This window comes from Sebastes fasciatus, chromosome 19 (assembly GCF_043250625.1).
Source record: "Sebastes fasciatus isolate fSebFas1 chromosome 19, fSebFas1.pri, whole genome shotgun sequence".
Lineage (NCBI taxonomy): Eukaryota > Metazoa > Chordata > Actinopteri > Perciformes > Sebastidae > Sebastes > Sebastes fasciatus.
In genome coordinates, this window is record NC_133813.1 from 8,792,848 (window position 1) to 8,806,868 (window position 14,021).

General features: G+C 41.6%; 1 protein-coding gene across 1 annotated transcript in view; it reads right to left on the reverse strand.

Moving 5' to 3' along the window:
• rab27b (RAB27B, member RAS oncogene family) overlaps positions 1 to 14,021 on the reverse strand; it is a 46,905-nt gene that overhangs the window by 25,027 nt on the left and 7,857 nt on the right. The gene's annotated exons all lie outside the window — the stretch shown is intronic.

Sequence of the window (14,021 nt, forward strand, 5' to 3'; positions counted from 1 at the left end):
AATACTCTATGGCCAACTAACCAACAGACTGACTGAATATCCAAATTAGTAACTGAATTGCCGATTAAATTATTAACTTACAAACTGATAAACTGCCTAAGTGACTAATTGACCAACTAACCAACTGACTAAAAGACTTTTCCACCAAATAAATGACTGACTGACTCTCCAAATGACCGACTGAATGAATGATTAACTGACCAACTAACTAAGTAGCTGACTAACTGACTGGTTAGTTCACAGTCTGCTCCGTTGCTGACTTACACTAACTGATAAACCAGTCCAGGTCTGTCTGACAAACTGATTTCCTGACTACAAATCCCAACCAGCAGTTGACTGGTTGCCTCACCAGCTGACTGGTTAACTGATGACTAGGTTAGTTACCTACTGAGGTCCAAATGCAGCTCTGATGTTTCTCTCTTTCTGCTATACCCTCTTCCTTCTGTGCTATAGTCTGCTTCTCTCCCTCCGTTCCTCTGTGTAATGAGAGGGTGGGGCCGAGCTACAGTAAGCTAGCTCTGCACACACACATACACACACAATGATAAGGTTGTGTGTGTGTGTGTGTGTGTGTGTGTGTGTGTAAGTGCAGACAGAGCAGCCTCAGGTCATGCTGGTGGAGGAAACTGTATGTGTGTGCGTCTGTGTGTGCGTAGTAAGCAGTAGTAAAACAGGAAGCCGGTGAGAAATGATACAGGGCAGCCCCATGCAGGTAAATTCTTGAATGGAGGAAATGCATTCTGGATTTTATCTGTCATCCAAAGCCCAAACAAAACTTAGTCGGCTATATGTAACAAAAGTGATGAAAGTTCCGAATGGATGGTGAATAAACTTAAAGAAATATTAATGAACAACCTGTTCTCACTCCCAACTCGTAAAATACCGCCGTTTAGTAAGGAAAACAGACGCACGGAGGCACCCTTTATCAACAGTATGTGACGAAACGGGCTTTCAACTAACTCCAATGTAAACTCATCCATTATTCGACGGTTGGAGCAAGTGACGTAGTATTAGTATTAGCGTGAGAGTGTGTTCAGGGAAGGCGGGACGAGAGGTGGACGAGTCAAATAAACACAAGACTTTCAACCAGGAGACCGTTGCTCATGTCCCCTTTGAAACTTAAAGTAACGTTGACTTATTTTGTCAAGTCACGTGAGTCGCTAGTCAGTGAAGTTAACGTCAACCACGACCGTTTCCTAACCCTAACTTAGTGGTTGTGTTGCCTAAACCTAACTTCCTGTGAAAACAGAAGTTTATTTTTGAAAGGACACACGCATGTAACGAGTAACATTGACCAGCCGTTCCTGGTCCGTCCAAAAGTAACGCAAGAGGGGTACCCCATGCGTCAGTCTCTGATGCTGAGGGGCGCTGACCAAGCAGCGGTATGTGACAAGTTAGGAGTGAGAATGGGTTGTAATGGAGGCTTACTCATTGGAGCGGTAGGCAGTTGAATTCTGTATGACAACAGGTTGATATTGTACATCCACAGCAGTTCTGCCCAGCTACAATCGGTTTCATTTGCTTCAGTCTGCTCGGAGCGACATCGTAGCAGCCGTGTGTCTTCGGCTGGCCGGCAGCCTGGACAGCTTCATTAGAAACGTCAATCATCCAAAGTGACAACAACACGAGGAGACACCAGCAAAGCGGAGGGAGGGAGGGTGAATGGATACAGACGGAGGATACAACTCTGCCTCTCAGTCTTTCTTCATCCTCCTCTCCTGCCTTCACACGATGAGAAACTTCAGTTAAACTGAAACTTACTAGCTTTCATTCGCGTCTTCTCAGACACCGCTGTTCGGCGGAAGAGAAATTCACAGCGTGTGTTACTGGACAGATATGGTTGAAAAAGAAGCTTAAATAATTAAAAGTGTCCTGTCCCCTCTCAGCTGGTTTGGAGTCTACATGTGTCCAGGCGGTGAAGCATCATGCAGCTCGTGTTGGTGACCTTTAGGCATTTAAAAGGCCACTTCACCACAACACCGACAGTTACCATGACAAAACAAGATCCATCACTGGCTCTGCAGGGAAACACTGACAGCAGGAGACAATATTCTGTTACATCAGAATCGATTCATTTCTCTCTGTTCTTTAAGATGATCCCAGGCTTGATCTGGGTGTCACGAACAGGATCATTTCTCCCATTAACCATAATCTTCCATCCATTTTGCACTGGTTATATATTTTTTTGATCTAATGGCCTTAACACTGTCCAGTGGCAGCTTGCGACTGGGGCTAAGATTTCATGTCGACTGTTATAACTGAAAAGCAGAAGGTTTGCCGAGTAAAAAAGCGCCATTCACTCAAACAGCAGCAGTCTAGTCCGTCTGTCACTGGGTGAATATTGTTGCCAACATTGCGGCGTCAGCAGGACAGTGATATCACTCTACGTCGAGGATAGTTCAGTCTTGCATTGTGTGTTCCACATGATTTGTTTAATAGGAAAATGCACTGAGGGCAGGCCGAGACATTAAAGGCCACTGGACCAAACAATGGATTTACTGAGGCAATACAACCACTCACATCACGGAGTATGAACATTTGCTTCTTTCATCTATGCTAAAGGCTTATAGAGACATTATACATGCATGTGTCCGTGTGTTTAATTCCATCAAATCAGCATCAACAGCGGCACCGGCCCCTGACAGCGGCAGAGATGCTTTGAAACATATACAATCCCTCAACCCCCATTGGCTGAATGTGAAAAGGGCAACAGAGTCCAAACTAGTTGTAAGAAAATATCGATACACATGAGTATCGCGATATTATATTTTGCAATACTGTATCGATTCAGTGTGATACAATTATGTCAGTTATAAAGCTAAAGTGGCGATACTGGTATCATATGAAACTAGAAATCCTAAAGAATCCATTGGTACCAATCATGTCATACATGCATGTCGCCAAGAAGGCTAAATAACGCTCCAAAGTTATGCTAAATTTTGGCAAGGAAAAACTGGCAAGGCCATTTTCTATGCAGTTTTGGGCTGAAACTATTCTAAAATGGTTTGTTTGAATATTCCTGCATACTGGGGTCCATAAACAGTCTTAAAATTGCATAAATTGGGCATCACTGGAAAGCTGAGACTCTAGTGGATCCAATTAATTCAATTCATATTTAATGATGTTAGTCCCCATAGTAGCCATTTCACAGTGACTTTTTTTTTACTCAGATTTTATATATGGTGGTGTGTCTTTATACTATGACCGTTTTCCTAAATTACATTTACAAAAAAATTGCAATATATTGAATCGTATATCATGATACGTATCGTATCGCCAATACACAACCCTTCTCCAAAACCAATCTGCCAAGACTTAGACATTAAGCATAATTGTGCTCCAAGTCGGGGATAATAATTCCCACAATTCCCAGTGAACCAGAGAGAAGTGCTTAAAAATGAATTGTGTTAATATATTGGATGGGTCTCACTGGTACAGTACAGACAAAAGACACAAAACTGACATGGAGAAATGGAAATGAGTACTCAGTGAGCACTAATGCTCACAACAAAGACACACACAGCTGGCATCGGCTCTACGGGGTCCACTGGTCATACGACAGTAATCGCTGCTATCAATTTTGACAACCGAATGTGAATAGTGGGAATTCTGTGTGTCTTTCTATGTGTGTGAGTGTGTTTGTGTGTGTGTGCAGCCATACTCCATAATTGGCAATAATAAAAAAGCTATCAGCCTGACACAGGACATAAAACACTGCAACCCGCAGCAGAGACATTTCCTCAGGTCCTTAGCTGCCTGTTAGAATTTACCTCACACTTTCAGACGTGTAGCAAAATACAAATATTTCTTACAGAGAGCCTAAGTGAAACTGAAATGTCAGGGTTCTCTTCCAGAAACAAACTGAGATTGGATTTTTGTGTGAAAGGACATATAAACTAAAATTATACTGCAGATATTGAGCAAAAATAAGATAAAACCGGTATTGAACATATTTGTGGAAACAAAGGCTTTTTTTTCCTTTACAGAGGTTGACTGAAGCCGTGTCATTTGTACACCACGTAAACTTAGGTTTCGGCAAGAAAACCAACTAGTTTACGTACTTATTTCAAGCCCAACTATGACGTTTTCCCCTTACCTTAACTAAGTAAAATACGTACGGAAAACAACATAACACAACTACGGAAACCACGTCACAAACATCACTTAAAAAACACCTGACAATCACGCCAATAACTTACAAAACAGAAACAGCGGTCAACAACGGTCTCAAACACGGGTCTCCTGGTTGTTCCACAATGGGTCTGTCATGCAGTTTCTGTTACAGCCCTGTTAAAAACACTGAAAGAATGTCTTCTCCTGTCTAAAACTGTTTACCCAGGGACAGACACTCAGCAGAGCACAACAACCGAGTTTTTCTCCTAAGAGCTTGACAGCTTGTAAGCGAAAGGTCAGCAGTTCAAATCCCAGCATGACGACAAAGCTGCTCCTTATAAACAGGAGAAAAAGTAGGAAGAACTCGATTTTCATTAAGAAAACATACACTTTTTAACATCAGAAACCCACAGACATTACATAAATTAATATTTTTATAAGTATGCATGACATCTCTTAAGTGCCACACACACCAGTCGGTTCATGTAGTATCACAACAATTGACGCCACACCAGATGTGAGGTAGTCAAGGTACAGTAGCCAGGATGTTCTGATCTGTGTGTAAAGACTGAAAGACAAAAGTTCATGTTTACGATACATAAGCTTGGTTACGTCACCTCTGAAATGACACATCCTGCATGAGACCAACATGCTGAGTCCGAACAACAACAGTTTCTCACAAACTTTGGAGAACAGGTATTAATTGTTTGGGCACACCGCGGCAAAATGTGACTCGGCGATCGTTCACATTGTTGTTTCCTGCCAGCAACAATGGAGACCATTATAGCTGGACTGCTGATCATCGTGCCGCGGTGATGTCAGCGAGTCAGCAGAAATAGTCGCTGATGTAATGACCACGTCCTGCTTCAGATTAACACCGTAGCTCCAGTCAGCAGCAAATCGATTAATGGAGACGAATTAAATCATATTTATTGATCGAGATCGTCTGGGAGGATAATGTCAGCAACAGATGTGCGGTTTCGAGGACTTATATAGAACTAAAATTCTTCACATTGATTGAAGAGTTTCAGTCCAAAACAAGACAACGGGTATTTGAAGGAAATAAGAACACCCAAACAAAGAAACTAGACATCCTACTATGTGCTGTTATCCTCAACATTTCTGGTGATTTTAGCACTTTGAGGGGTGAAAGTGAAAAACTGACTCATGCCAGTCAGTCCATTTCCCAAGGTTGCTTACCATAAAAAAAGTTGTACGTATCAGATTTGTCCAGACTGCAATATCTCTACAACTACTGGATCGATTGCCTTAAAATTTGGTACACCCATTCATGTTCATTAATGTCACCTTAACACCTAGAATAATGACATTCCCATCAGCCTTAGCTGTACTTTGCATTTAGTACTTATCATAGACTGTATATAAGAAGTAGAAGTAGTAGAAGTGACGTCACTTATTGGTTTGTGGACTACGGTTTTGAAGCCTCGAGTTCGGCATTTTGGCCAACGTCATCTTGGTTTTTGGCTGTTGCCATGTTGGCTTTTGGCAACCAGAAGTGACACGAGAGGGTGGAGCTAACCAAACATTGAACAAGCGATCTGACAATCACAAGGTTGCCACGCCCTAAAGCACACCCTGCATTATGGTCTGTTTGACTCTAGATGGGACCATAATGTACTAAAGTAACATCATGCTGTATTGAAGAAGACTTGAAACTAGCGATTGAGACCATAAACTCATGTTTACAATGTTTACTGAGGTAATAAACCAAGTGAGAAGTAAGGTTATTTTCTCATAGACTTCTATACAGGGTTATGGCAAAAATATATCGCCACCAAATGTTGCACGCCAAAAAAGCCGTCCCTATTATTTTCTATGTACAACCCCAACACTGGCGTCAGTGGCGAGGCGCCCAACCCTAAAACACAGGTCTTCTTTAGACATTTTCACAAACAATTGATGCTGTCGTTTTTCTTGGACGGGCAGTCTCCGACAACATGTGACCTTTTACTTAAGAAGGAAACACAGAAGGGAAAAAGACAGGAGGTAAGAAAGGAGAAGAGACAGGATGAAGAGAGAGAAGAACGGGCTGACGACAACCCTGCAGTTTAAAAATGTATGAGCCTCCAGCCTCCAGCAGATTGCCTGTGTGTGTGTGTGTGTGTGTGTGTGTGTGTGCGTAGCGCTGTGGTGTAAGCATTTAACAGTCCGAATGAAGAGCAGATGAAGACGGACAGTTTGGAATGAGGTAAACGTACGTGATGTAGTGATTATTTAATTTTTATTCGGCTGCTTGAGGTCTGTTAGTTGTCTTGCATCATGTGCTGCTGTTGCTCAGTGTGTGTGTGTGTGTGTGTGCGTGTGTGCGTGTGTGCGTGTGTGGATTTTATTGTTTCTCACATTTCACACTCTCCCTGCTGATGATATTTATGTACGTGACAGAGAAAGAGACGCCTCTGTTTGACTTATAATAAAGTCACGTCAGCTGGAGCGTAAGAGTCACGAGTACCCAAACGAGGAGGAGGAGGAGGAGGAGGAGGAGGAGGAGGAGGAGGAGAAAACAGCAAAGCTAGGGAAGGGAAAGAGATGAGTTAGAGGAGGAGAATGGGAGGAGGAACAAAGGGAGAAGGAAGGGTAGGAGTGAATGAGGCAATAAAGGGAACAGAAGAAAATGAAGGAAAGGATAAAAGAAGAGAAGGATGTAACAGGAGGAGAAGTAGACCAGAAGGAAAAGAAATAAGGCAGAGGAGAGGAACGAGAGGAGGACAGTGTGTTCAGACAGAACGCAAAGCAAATTTTAGAAGTCAATGTGAAGACGCGATTAGACGCAAATTCACGTCTCCTCACATATTTTCACCGACTTTGCATGTAATCGCGCCGCCTCTCAAATTCGCCTCACGTTCTGTCTGAACACACATTAAGGAGGACGAAGAGAGGGGTGAGGAAAGACTGAGGAAGAAGAGGAGAAAATGAAACAAAGGGAGGACGTAAATGAAGCAGATCTGCATCCAATAGTAGCCGTACAGACTTTGAAGTATTTGTTTTTAAGTTCTTCCGAGCGGAGTCTGAAGTTTACTGCGGCAGATAAACAGCGAGCCAAATGTTCCATCAGACAAGATCATTGATTTTAGTTTCCCAAGAGGTAAACTATGATGAACAACAAAAAAATAAAAGGACATCCAAGCCCCCATTTCCATACACATGAGCTCGCTTGTCTTGAGTCATTGACGTTTAAAAGCAGCAGGCTGATCCCAGTGGTCAACTCCGGGGGTCTGAAAAGTGAAGTGCCTGAAGAAGCTTCTTGGATGAGAAGTGAAATGTCTTCAAGAATCTAAACCAAGTCCAGTTGCTGCTGATTTAACTCAGATACAATGACCTGGATGACTGAGAACCTTCACAAACATACTGTATTTCTACGCATTTTGGGATGAACACCCACAGAATGGTTCGGGAATATGAAAGGACAGCCAGGAAAATCGCAGATTACAGGAACCACCTACGTTCAGAACTGAAGAAGCTTCTTGGATGAGAAGTGAAACGTCTTCAAGAATCTTAACCAAGTCCAGTTGCTGCTGATTTAACCCTTACTCGGATACCATGACCTGGATGACTGAGAACCTTCACAAACTTCAATATGCAGTCATTTTAATAGCCAGCAGGAGGCGACTCCTCTGGTTGCAAAAAGAAGTCTGATTGTTTAGAAGTCTAGATGTAGAGAATATAAATCAAGGGAGCTTTAACTGCAAAGGAAACTGTTTTGACAATCTCGCTTCCTTGATGTGATGTAATCCTGTTGAAACAGAACATCGGGGTGTCAGAGGGAGATTGCAACGTCTGTGATGCTTTAGCTGAATAAAGCTGGAAACCTAATCCCAAGCCGGTGCTTCGTAAAAAACTATGTGACTGCAGTCAAAAAGAAAAATGCCAAAAATGTAATTTGGGCTGCCAGTTTTTTGAAAACACAGCCTCATTATTACAACAATCAAAAGCATAAATCATTCAATAAGACACGAGATGCAAAGAGTGAGAGGCAACACGTCTCCCTCATCCTCTGAGAGAGCGCAGTGGGAGGGATGGCAGCAGCAGATGTGGCATCGTGACCAGTAACTCTTTGCACTTGGAAAACAACTCCACTCCTCTCCTCCTCCTCCTCCTCGTTTGCTCTCCTTTCTTCACCTTCTCTCTCCTCCTGCCTCCGTCACCAGGCAACTAGCCTTTCCTCCCTCTCTCTCTCTCTCTGCTTTTTTCTCTTTTGCTCTCATCTCTGTCACTCCCCCCTTTACTCAAGCATTAAACCTCCCTCCTATCCCTTGCTATGTTTTATATGTAGGGTTTATACTCATAACGGACTCCGCAAAAAGCAAGAAACATCTCAGTTACACTTATTGCTTTGTGAACCATCAACACTTGTGATGTGATGGATCATGACATTTGAAATATGTCTGTAAAACACCAGCACTTTTCAGACACGACATGTACAGTATAACATCCCTGGTTTAAGGAACCCCGTCTCTGAAAAATGACATTCACTTTCTTTTCCTACAGTATCTGCTCTGGCAACTAAAGCGCGATTAACATTTTTATGGTTCCGTTTAATAACTCCAGGGGTGAGGTGACTTTTTCACATTGGCTTTCCTCTGCTCTTTTTTCCCTTAAACTTCATAAAAATGTAATAACTTCATCAGACATTAGCGAAGATGCTATTTCAGGTGAAGCGGTGCGTCTCTGCTATAATATTCAGAGGGGAATCCTTAACTTAAAGCGCTTGGTTTAAGGTTGGGAAAGATGAGATTTTAGTTAAATGCTGAAAAGGTCAACACTGATTTGAGGCAGGACGTGTTGGCTTCTTCTGTATTTCACCAAAGACACCATCTTTCATTAACCTTAACCAAGTACAGTAGCTCTTTTTAATATCTCTGGTCAGGCTGTTCTCATACACCGCTCGTAGCTATATCTAATTCGTATATCCCACAAAATCAATGAAACATTGGACTTTTACCCAGGAGACCGGTGTTCTTGTCCCGTGTGAAACCAGAAGTCAGTGTTGATTTATTCGTAACGTAACTTCCGTACTTAAATTAACCCAAACCACAACCTTTTCCTTAACCTAACTAAGTAGTTTTTATCACGCAAGTTCCGTAGCCTACTTAAATTACACCACTTACGGTGTCGCGTAACCACCTCTGGTTTGGCGTAACTTAACTACGATCTTTCCTAAACCTAAGTAGTTTTGTTGCCTAAACCTAACCAAGCCTATCTTTTCCTAAACATAAATAGGTGTTTTGCCTAAACCTAACGAAGTTGTTTCGTGTGAAAACGGAAGTTTATTTTGAAAAGACTGGTGCAGAAATTGACGCTGGACATTCGTAGGAACGTGCACGGAAAATGGGGAATAACTTTTTTTGGTAAGATATCATATGAACCGTTATATGAGAATACATTGCTCTGGATGTATAAGACTATTGTGGGCAATAGGCCCTTTTCACAGAAAACATTTCTGATATGTGACAGTAGGAAAAGAAAAGGTGTGAATAATAAAATGAGTAAAGGCTGAATTCCTTTTAGCTGCTTCAGTTTCAGGGTCCTGGTATTGTGCGTGCTGGCTCACGGTCACGCCCTCATGGGACACTTGAGTTAATGTCATCAGTAACACGTGCTTTTCCTGCTATCGCAAGTCCAAATGTCTGCTGTGAAAAGGTCTGCGTTGCAAATCAAAATTTCATTGATATAAAATGACAAACTGTGAAAAAAAGATGTTCTCCATATTCCTCTCATCACTCTAATTTGTGACTGACTAGTGTGTAAGATCTGATGTGACTGGATGTCTGAAGTGGTCGTGTTTGTTTGTTCTTACTTTGTTTTGCAACCTCAAATAACGTCATATGTTACTCTCATCCTTTCTTTCTCTGTATCTCTCTCTCTCTCTCTGCCCCCATTCCCTCGTTTCTCCTCTCTTTTGTCTTTGAATCTCATTCATCCCTGCCTCTTCTCTCCCGCCGCTTCTCTCTCAACTCTCTTTGGATTCGCTCTGTTTTTCAAACTAGCAGTTTTCCCCTTGAAGCCGTCCCTACGATGAGCCGCGCAGAGACTCCTGACGTACATCAAGCAAACTCCTCACAGCAAGAGAGGGGAGATGAGGGATCGACACTAGTAATATAAAAACATCACAGCCTTTAGAACTCTAAAAAGGAGAAGAAGTCCGATACGGTTGATCTCAAACAATATGTTAAAAGGGCTTTTTCAGAGCTTCACGGTTGAATACAAATAAAATTTCTACCAATAGCTCTGACGCTGTTGGATTAATGAGGCAGGTATAACATTTTATGAGCTAGTACCCACATTAACACTCTTCTCTTCAGCCTGAATTAGAAATAATAGTCAATTATAACATCATTCAGGATTAATTTTATGGGAAGTAATTGGTGATTTTTAATGTAATATGATGGTCATATTTGACAGCAGTGTGTGGACTTGGCAATTGTTATATTAAGACATTTTATGGTATAAATATGTAGCACAATGTGGCGAATATAGGCAAAATGACATTTATAACTCGGGATGCACCGATTTATCGGCTGAACGTCGGTATCGGACGATATTCGCCTTGTTGACTGCCAACGGCCTATCTACAATTAAGATGACATTTGCCAATGGCAGTGGCAGATGTTTATCTGTTGTGTAGAATCAATTTTGCGCCGGCTAAATGTTGTGTTGGGTATTTACGGTCGCTCTCGGACAACAGTAACCAGCTGCTGTACTTACTTACTGTAATACTTATGTTTCCAATCACTTTTACATTTATATTTAATGTATGTTTCACTAAACTGTTATTTCTGTTGGGCTGTGTAAATACTGAAACATTCTTCTCATTGAGTAGGTCATTGTATAGCAGCTGAAAAGGCTTTTGAAGCAGTTATTTAAAAAAAAGAAGAATATTTTTCATGTGAAAGTAGGTTATATTAAAGGTTGTTTCATAAATTTGTAAGATTGAATTTGAAGACAGTGTAATGAAACAGCTCAGTTATTTTTTTATAATGTAGAGGTCTTTGTTTCTCTGGCACAAAAGGGGAATAAACCACGCCAAAAAAAGAAAATAAACGAAAACAGAATTTTGCAACCGGTGCATCCCTATTAATAACAACGGCTGAAAGCAATGAATTATGTTCCACGTTTGATTATAATAAAACAAAATGAATACTGGCCAATATATCATTATCTCATATTTACTAACCAGAAATATTCATATTCATATCTGCCTCAAAAACACAATTTCATACAGACACCTTGGATCACACCCAAACGGAGAAGATCCAACATTTGAGAGGGAAACAAAACCTTCACACACACACACACACACACACACACACGCGCACAAACGCACACGCACACACACACTCCCCAGTGTGGCATTTCTGTGAATACAGTACATCCACTGCTGCTGGTTACATTTATTATTAATAAGATGCAATTAGTTTCTAATCTGCTGCTTCCTTTTACAGCACAGACACAGTCTGATTACCAGACAAATAAACACTCCCTAAAAACATCCACGTATTAATAAAACATGCTCGGTTTCAGCCCATGCTGTACACAGTTATCTATCAGAGGACTAATAACATGCCTGCCAAAGGTTCCCAAAGCATAAAATCATATTTTAAAAAGCTTGTTTTGCCCGATTAACTAATGCAAGCAAGACCTAAAGAAAAGCCGATCCTCAAATTTTGTGTTTGGTACTTTTATTTGACACATAAATTATTCTGAATTTGTTGAAATTGTCACTGTTTATCAACCAGCTAATCTTTTTACTGTTGGTGCTTGTAAGAGGAGGGTTGGTGGTTCACGCAGGCAGTGTTAACACCTACACCTTGATTTGGGAAGCTACTATACTTCCAACTATGACAATGTCAGTGCCTTTCTCTACAGAAGGGAACCTCCAAAACTGGCACTGTTAATACCTTGCTTAAGAAAACTGAATTTACAACTCTGGGGTTTTAGTGCCTGCTCTCGGGTACTAAATATCCAAATCTGGTGGCGTGTGCCAAGGCACAACGCCTGGCACTACTGGTGCCTTGCGGGTTAGTGCAAAAAATCTTTGTCTCCGGAGCTGAGGGGTTTCCTTTACCGGGTTGTCCTCAGGGTGTGCGCTGGAAGTCTGTATCAGTGCCACCTCGGGTCTCGCCCTTGCTTCCCTGTCACTCTGCCCCTGGTGCTTCCGGGCGGGGTTTCCCCGAGGTGCACATGTGCCCGTTTCAACCATCATAGTCTGGGCCTTCCATCTGATAATAAATAATTACATCCATCCATCCATCTGCAACCGCTTATCCCGTTAGGGGTCGCGGGGGGGCTGGAGCCGATCCCAGCCGACATTGGGCGAAGGCAGGGTACACCCTGGACAGGTCGCCAGTCCATCGCAGGGCTGACACATAGAGACAGACAACCATTCACGCTCACAGTCACACCTACGGGCAATTTAGAGTCCACAATTAACCTAACCTGCATGTCTTTGGACTGTGGGAGGAAACCGGAGTACCCGGACATGCAAACTCCACACAGAAGGGTCCCAAGCCGGATTCGAACCTGCAACCCTCTAGCTGTGAGGCGCCAGTGCTAACCACTGCACCACCGTGCAGCCCAAATAATTACATTATAAAACATAATTAACCTGGTTTCTTTAGGGTTCTGTCCTAAGGAAAATACTCTTAAAATTATAAATTAGGCATTATTATTATTTTTATTATCATTATCATTAAATATAGATTGTTATAATTATCAACATCAATCAATTAGGGCTGTCAAAGTTAACGCGACATCATATACTGACATCATATGAAACTAGAAAACCTAAAAGAATCCAATGGGACCAAAATCAAGCTACAGAAAAATAAAGACATATTACTGTCCAATGTACTTGCATCTAATTTCTTCTATGCAAGTTTGAGTTGAAAAAGAAGGAAGTCGAGTTAAAACTTCAAGGGACATTTTACATTTTGTGCCCATTTTTCTTCCACCAGGCTCATTTAGCTCCGTGGTGACGAAAAAAGGAATCCAATTTTTGCAGAAATGTCCTTCTGAAGCGCCAAAACAGAAACCTTTTCCACCCACAGCGTGGCAAGGAACAGAAAAAAACAAGGATGGTACCAAATCACGAAATGTCAAGGCAGCAGTGTAATAGAGGATCACTCTGCTCTCGCCCGACTCCTGTCTGTCAGAGTGGAGAGAGGTGAGGAAATATAAAACATATATAAATCTAAATGTCAAGGTTTCCCCCACAACCAGAGGGTTGAACCTGTACCGAGGTTCTGCCTCCAGGTGCCCACATCTCTGCATCAAGGCATGTTTGATGCAAAGAGCTTTTTTTTTTTTTTTTTAAATCACTATCTGTCAAAACAGAAAGAAAGAAGAGAGACTGAAACATTTTCGTCTTGCAAATACAAAAAGAGAAAACCCCTCACGTTATCCTGTGACTTTCTAGTAGCAAATAAAAGAAGTCTACCACGCGAGGGACTGAAAGAAGCAAAGAGAGAGAGAGAGAGAGAATGAATGACAGATGAGAGAAAGAGACAAACAAGTACAGATTGTGTTTAGTCCCATGGTGCGTTCTTGGCAGTGACATATAGATCTCATTACTTTCCAGTTTATTAATTCATGGTCAGTTCATCTAAAAGTGATCTCAGCTCTCTGGACGCCTGGTTGATCAGATGCTTTCATTCTCTCCATCAAGAATTTAATAACGTTTCTTATTTACAAGGATTATTAATCAATATCGTACAACCCGCTACATATAAACACAGGTATTGCACTCCAGTGTGATTAGACTGCATTCACTCACCTTTTACATCGCAAGATCACGCTTAAGCCTTGAGCGATTTATCTTTTTATTAAGGCTGCAATTAATGATTATTTTAATTATCGATTAATTGGACAGTTCTTTTTTCTATTGATCGTTT